Genomic DNA, 7,556 nt, shown 5'->3' with positions numbered 1-7,556 from the left:
GAAGCGCAAAACAAAAAACAGAAGAGCGGAGAGAACGGAGAAAAGAAGTTATGAAAAGGGAGAAAGGAGAGAAACCATTTCTGGGCTTTCGAAATCGAAATAAAGATCCAAAGGGAAACGGGGCAATTAATGCTAAAATTAAGGAAAACATTAAACCCTCGCACGTTCCCAAAGCGCCGATATAAAAGCGCGCGCTTTTAGAGAAAACGTTCTACATTCAAAAGCTGATACAAAGGAATCGACAAAATGCTTGAGTTCGGCTTCACCAAAGAAGGACCGAAGTCAAAGACTCGACCTCAAAGAAGTCCGAGCTCAAACAGGGGCACTGTTCATACCCTGGGTCAAAATGACCGACTCGGGATGTTCGACAGACAAAGCGACCGACCTCTTCAGATCAGGATAACCCGACCTCTTCCCAAAGATCTCGGTCAAGTCCCTACGAAATCGGCAAAGATGAACACAAAATAATGTAAGAAGTTATCGAAAGCAATCCAAAAAAAGAACCTGACGAGGTCTTACGGATAGCTAATATAATAACTTAAAAGACTGGCCGACGTTCAGAAGTCGGACCAAGTCAACCCAAGTTATAAGTAAACCCTGGAAAGAGGTCTGGCCTACCCTATTAAAGAGGATTACTTTAACTTAGAAGGGCCTGACATAACAAAGTCAGCCCAAAACTAAAAAAGTTATACAAGTAGTCCCTGAAAGAGATCTGACAAAGATCCAAGAAAGAGGACTACGAAAAATAACTGTTGCGAGGGTTACCTGAAACTGTAGGCCAATCTTGGATGAGATCTTCTGTGTTGGTCGGAGCCGACGTGTCCGACTTGTTGGACTTGGTAGTGGTGCTGATCCTTCGTCCCCGGAGGGTGGGGGGTATGGTGCGCGAAATTGTGAACAATACTTTTCACAACTCTCATAATCCCCGGTCATGAACCCCAAAAACTTGGTGTTCAATACCATGGCATTACACAACTTCGCACAAATAACCAGCAAGTGCACTGGGTCGTCCAAGTAATAAACCTTACGCGAGTAAGGGTCGATCCCACGGAGATTGTTAGTATGAAGCAAGCTATGGTCATCTTGTAAATCTTAGTCAGGCAAACTCAAATGGATATGGTGATGAACGCATAAAAACATAAAGATAGAGATAGAGATACTTATATAATTCATTGGTAGGAACTTCAGATAAGCGCATGAAGATGCCTTCCCTTCCGTCTCTCTGCTTTCCTACTGTCTTCATCCAATCCTTCTTACTCCTTTCCATGGCAAGCTTATGTAGGGTTTCACCGTTGTCAGTGGCTACCTCCCATCCTCTCAGTGAAAACGTTCCTATGCTCTGTCACAGCATGGCTAATCATCTGTTGGTTCTCGGTCAGGCCGGAATAGAATCCAGCGATTCTTTTGCGTCTGTCACTAACGCCCCGCCTGCTAGGAGTTTGAAGCACGTCACAGTCATTCAATCATTGAATCCTACTCAGAATACCACAGACAAGGTTAGACCTTCCAGATTCTCTTGAATGCCGCCATCAGTTCTAGCCTATACCACGAAGACTCTAATCTCACGGAATGGTTGGCTCGGTTGTCAGGCGAGCACTCGGTTGTCAGGCGATCAACCATGCATCGTGCAATCAGGAATCCAAGAGATATTCACCCAATCGAAGGTAGAACGGAGGTGGTTGTCAGTCACACGTTCATAGGTGAGAATGATGATGAGTGTCACGGATCATCACATTCATCAAGTTGAAGAACAAGTGATATCTTAGAACAAGAACAAGCGGAATTGAATGGAAGAACAATAGTAATTGCATTAATACTCGAGGTACAGCAGAGCTCCACACCTTAATCTATGGTGTGTAGAAACTCCACCGTTGAAAATACATAAGAACAAGGTCTAGGCATGGCCATGAGGCCAGCCTCCCAGTGATCTAAGATAGCATAAAAATGAAGATAGCTACCCCGATATCTCAATACAATAGTAAAAGGTCCTACTTATAGAAAACTAGTAGCCTAGGGTGTACAGAGATGAGTAAAAGACATAAAAATCCACTTCCGGGCCCACTAGGTGTGTGCTTGGGCTGAGCAATGAAGCATTTTCGTGTAGAGACTCTTCTTAGAGTAAAACGCCAGCTTTAGTGCCAGTTTGGGCGTTTAACTCCCATTTGGGTGCCAGTTCCGGCGTTTAACGCTGGAATTCCTGAGGGTGACTTTGAACGCCGGTTTGGGCCATCAAATCTTGGGCAAAGTATGGACTATCATATATTGATGGAAAGCTTAGGATGTCTACTTTCCAACGCCGTTGAGAGCGCACCAATTGGGCTTCTGTAGCTCCAGAAAATCCACTTTGAGTGCAGAGAGGTCAGAATCCAACAACATCTGCAGTCCTTTTCAGTCTCTGAATCAGATTTCTGCTCAGGTCCCTCAATTTCAGCCAGAAAATACCTGAAATCACAGAAAAACACACAAACTCATAGTAAAGTCCAGAAAAGTGAATTTTAACTAAAAACTAATAAAAATATACTAAAAACTAACTAGATCATACTAAAAACATACTAAAAACAATGCCAAAAAGCGTACAAATTATCCGCTCATCACAACACCAAACTTAAATTGTTGCTTGTCCTCAAGCAACTGAAAATCAAATAAGATAAAAAGAAGAGAATATGCAATGAATTCCAAAAACATCTATGAAGATCAGTATTAATTAGATGAGCGGGGCTTTTAGCTTTTTGCCTCTGAATAGTTTTGGCATCTCACTCTATCCTTTGAAATTCAGAATGATTGGCTTCTTTAGGAACTTAGAATCCAGATAGTGTTATTAATTCTCCTAGTAAAGTATGATGATTCTTGAACATAGCTACTTATTGAGTCTTGGCTGTGGCCCAAAGCACTCTGTCTTCTAGTATTACCACCGGATACATACATGCCACAGACACATAATTGGGTGAACCTTTTCAGATTGTGACTCAGCTTTGCTAGAGTCCCCAACTAGAGGTGTCCAGGGTTCTTAAGCACACTCTTATTGCCTTGGATCATAACTTTATTTTTCTTTCTTTTCTCTATAGTTTTTTTTTCGTTTTCTTTTTCCTTCTCTCTTTTTTTTTCGAAATTTTCTCTCTTTTTTTTTTTGCTTTTTCTTGCTTCAAGAATCATTTTAATGATTTTTCAGATCCTCAGTAACATGTCTCCTTTTTCATCATTCTTTCAAGAGCCAACATTTATGAACCACAAATTCAAGATACATATGCACTATTTAAGCATACATTCAGAAAACAAAAATATTGCCACCACATCAAAATAATTGAACTGTTGTAAAATTCAAAATTCATGCAATTCTTTCCTTTTCAATTTAAGCACGTTTTTATTTAAGAAAGGTGATGGATTCATAGGACATTCATAACTTTAAGGCATAGACACTAAGACACTAATGATCACAAGACACAAACATAGATAAACATAAGCACATAAAATTCGAAAAACAGAAGAATAAAGAACAAGGAAATCAAGGAACGGGTCCACCTTAGTGATGGCGGCTCTTTCTTCCTCTTGAAGATCCTATGGAGTGCTTGAGCTCCTCAATGTCTCTTCCTTGTCTTTGTTGCTCCTCCCTCATGATTCTTTGATCTTCTCTAATTTCATGGAGGATGATGGAGTGTTCTTGATGCTCCACCCTTAGTTGTCCCATGTTGGAACTCAATTCTCCTAGGGAGGTGTTTAGTTGCTCCCAATAGTTTTGTGGAGGAAAGTGCATCCCTTGAGGAATCTCAGGGATCTCATGGTGAGTGGGGTCTCTTGTGTGCTCCATCCTCTTCTTAGTGATGGGCTTGTCCTCATCAATAGGGGTGTCTCCCTCTATGTCAATTCCAACTGAATAACAGAGGTGACAAATGAGATGAGGAAAGGCTAACCTTGCCAAGGTAGAGGACTTGTCCGCCACCTTATAGAGTTCTTGGGCTATAACCTCATGGACCTCTATTTCTTCTCCAATCATGATGCTATGGATCATGATAGCCCGGTCTATGGTAACTTCGGACCGGTTGCTAGTGGGAATGATTGAGCGTTGTATAAACTCTAACCATCCTCTAGCCACGGGTTTGAGGTCATGCCTTCTCAATTGAACCGGCTTCCCTCTTGAATCTCTCTTCCATTGGGCACCCTCTTCACATATAACTGTGAGGACTTGGTCCAACCTTTGATCAAAGTTGACCCTTCTAGTGTAAGGATGTTCATCTCCTTGCATCATGGGCAAATTGAATGCCAACCTTACACTTTCCGGACTAAAATCCAAGTATTTTCCCCGAACCATAGTAAGATAATTCTTTGGATTCAGGTTCACACTTTGATCATGGTTCTTGGTGATCCATGCATTGGCATAGAATTCTTGAACCATCAAGATTCCGACTTGTTGAATGGGGTTGGTAAGAACTTCCCAACCTCTTCTTCGGATCTCATGTCGGATCTCCGGATATTCACTCTTTTTGAGTGAAAAAGGGACCTCGGGGATCACCTTCTTCAAGGCCACAACTTCATAGAAGTGGTCTTGATGCACCCTTGAGATGAATCTTTCCATCTCCCATGACTCGGAGGTGGAAGCTTTTGCCTTCCCTTTCCTCTTTCTAGAGGTTTCTCCGGCCTTGGATGCCATAAATGGTTATGGAAAAACAAAAAGCAATGCTTTTACCACACCAAACTTAAAAGGTTTGCTCGTCCTCGAGCAAATTAAGAAAGAAGAGAGTAGAAGAAGAAGAAATGAAGGAGATGGGAATGGCTTTTGTTTTCAGCCAAGAAGGGGAAGAAGTGGTGTTTAGGATGTGTGAAAATGAAGGAGTGAAGGAGGGTTTATATAGGAGAAGGGGAAGGGTAGGGTTCGGCCATTTGAGGGTGGGTTTGGGTGGGAAAGTGGTTTGAATTTGAATGGTGAGGTAGGTGGGGTTTTATGAAGGATGGAGGTGAGTGGTGAAGAGAAAGATGGGATTTGATAGGTGAAGGGTTTTTTGGGGAAGAGGTGTTGAGGTGATTGGTGAATGGGTGAAGAAGAGAGAGAGTGGTAGGGTAGGTGGGGATCCTGTGGGGTCCACAGATCCTGAGGTGTCAAGGAAAAGTCATCCCTGCACCAAATAGCAAGAAAAAACACGTTTTTAGCCTTTTCTAGCGTTAAACGCCGGGCTGGTGCCCATTTCTGGCGTTTAACGCCAGTTTCTTGCCCATTTCTGGCGTTTAACGCCAGTCTGGTGCCCCTTTCTGGCGTTAAACGCCCAGAATGGTGCCAGACTGGGCGTTAAACGCCCAACAGCTAACCTCACTGGCGTTTAAATGCCAGTGGGTGCGTCCTCCAGGGTGTGCTGTTTTTCTTCCTGTTTTTCATTCTGTTTTTGCTTTTTTCATTGATTTTGTGACTTCTCATGATCATCAACCTACAAAAAAATAAAGTAACAAAGGAAAATAGTTAATTATAAAACATTGGGTTGCCTCCCAACAAGCGCTTCTTTAATGTCATTAGCTTGACAGAGGACTCTCATGGAGCCTCAGAAATGCTTAGAGCCATGTTGGAACCTCCCAACACCAAACTTAGAGTTTGAATGTGGGGGTTCAACACCAAACTTAGAGTTTGGTTGTAGCCTCCCAACACCAAACTTAGAGTTTGACTGTGGGGGCTCTGTTTGGCTCTGTTTTGAGAGAAGCTCTTCACGCTTCCTCTCCATGATGACAGAGGGATATCCTTGAGCCTTAAACACCAAGGATTCTTCATTCACTTGAATGATCAACTCTCCTCTATCAACATCAATCACAGCCTTTGCTGTGGCTAGGAAGGGTCTGCCAAGGATGATGGATTCATCCATGCACTTCCCAGTCTCTAGGACTATGAAATCAGTATGGATGTAATGGTCTTCAACTTTAACCAGAACATCCTCTACAAGTCCATGGGCTTGTTTTCTTGAATTGTCTGCCATCTCTAATGAGATTTTTGCAGCTTGCACCTCAGAGATCCCTAACTTCTCCATTACAGAGAGAGGCATGAGGTTTACACTTGACCCTAAGTCACACAAGGCCTTCTTGAAGGTCATGGTGCCTATGGTACAAGGTATTGAAAACTTCCAAGGATCCTGTCTCTTTTGAGGCAGTTTCTGCCTAGACAAGTTATCCAGTTCCTTGGTGAGCAAAGGAGTTTCATCCTCCCAAGTCTCATTTCCAAATAACTTGTCATTCAGCTTCATGATTGCTCCAAGGTATTTAGCAACTTTGCTCTTCAGTGACATACTCATCCTCTTCAGAGGAAGAATACTCATCAGAGCTCATGAATGGCAGAAGTAAGTCCAATGGAATCTCTATGGTCTCATTTTGAGCCTCAGATTCCCATGGTTCCTCATTGGGGAACTCATTGGAGGTCAGTGGACGTCCAGTGAGGCCTTCCTCAGTGGCGTTCACTGCCTCTTCTCCTTCCCAAAATTCGGCCATGTTGATGGCCTTGCACTCTCCTTTTGGATTTTCTTCTGTATTGCTTGGGAGAGTACTAGGAGGGAGTTCAGTAATCTTCTTGCTCAGCTGACCCACTTGTCCTTCCAAGTTTCTGATGGAGGACCTTGTTTCAGTCATGAAACTTTGTGTGGTTTTGATTAGATCAGAGACCATGGTTGCTAAGTCAGAGGTATTCTGCTTAGAACTCTCTGTCTGTTGCTGAGAGGATGATGGAAAAGGTTTGCTATTGCTAAACCTGTTTCTTCCACCATTATTGTTACTGAAACCTTGTTGAGGTCTCTGTTGATCCTTCCATGAAAAATTTGGATCATTTCTCCATGAAGGATTATAGGTGTTTCCATAGGGTTCTCCCATGTAATTCACCTCTTCCATTGAAGGATTCTCAGGGTCATAAGCTTCTTCCTCAGATGAAGCTTCCTTAGTACTGCTTGGTGCATTTTGCATTCCAGACAGACTTTGAGAAATCATATTGACTTGTTGAGTCAATATTTTGTTCTGAGCCAATATGGCATTCAGAGTGTCAATCTCAAGAACTCCTTTCTTCTGACTAGTCCCATTGTTCACAGGATTTCTTTCAGAAGTGTACATGAATTGGTTATTTGCAACCATTTCAATTAGCTCTTGAGCTTCTGTAGGCGTCTTCTTCAAATGAAGAGAGCCTCCAGCAGAGCTATCCAAGGACATCTTGGACAGTTCAGAGAGACCATCATAGAAAATTCCTATGATGCTCCATTCAGAAAGCATGTCAGAGGGACATTTTCTGATTAATTGTTTGTATCTTTCCCAAGCTTCATAGAGGGATTCTCCTTCCTTCTGTCTGAAGGTTTGGACTTCCATTCTAAGCTTACTCAATTTTTGAGGTGGAAAGAACTTTGCCAAGAAGGCATTGACTAGCTTTTCCCAAGAGTCCAGGCTTTCTTTAGGTTGTGAGTCTAACCATGTCCTAGCTCTGTCTCTTACAGCAAAAGGGAATAGCATAAGTCTGTAGACCTCAGGGTCAACCCCATTAGTCTTGACTGTGTCACAGATTTGCAAGAACTCAGCTAAAAACTGATGAGGATCTTCCAGTGGAAGTCCAT

General features: G+C 42.5%; 1 non-coding gene across 1 annotated transcript; it reads left to right on the top strand.

Moving 5' to 3' along the window:
* Positions 1 to 7,215: 7,215 nt before the first annotated feature.
* On the top strand, positions 7,216 to 7,323 carry LOC112700052 (small nucleolar RNA R71). Its single transcript, XR_003152976.1, has one exon. It is a non-coding gene; the product is annotated as a small nucleolar RNA R71 (small nucleolar RNA).
* The last annotated feature ends 233 nt before the right edge of the window (positions 7,324 to 7,556 follow it).

This window comes from Arachis hypogaea, chromosome 6 (genome assembly GCF_003086295.3).
Source record: "Arachis hypogaea cultivar Tifrunner chromosome 6, arahy.Tifrunner.gnm2.J5K5, whole genome shotgun sequence".
Classification (NCBI taxonomy): Eukaryota; Viridiplantae; Streptophyta; class Magnoliopsida; order Fabales; family Fabaceae; genus Arachis; species Arachis hypogaea.
The sequence above is the reverse complement of the archived record's forward strand: the minus strand, read 5'-3'. Positions and strand labels throughout refer to the sequence as shown.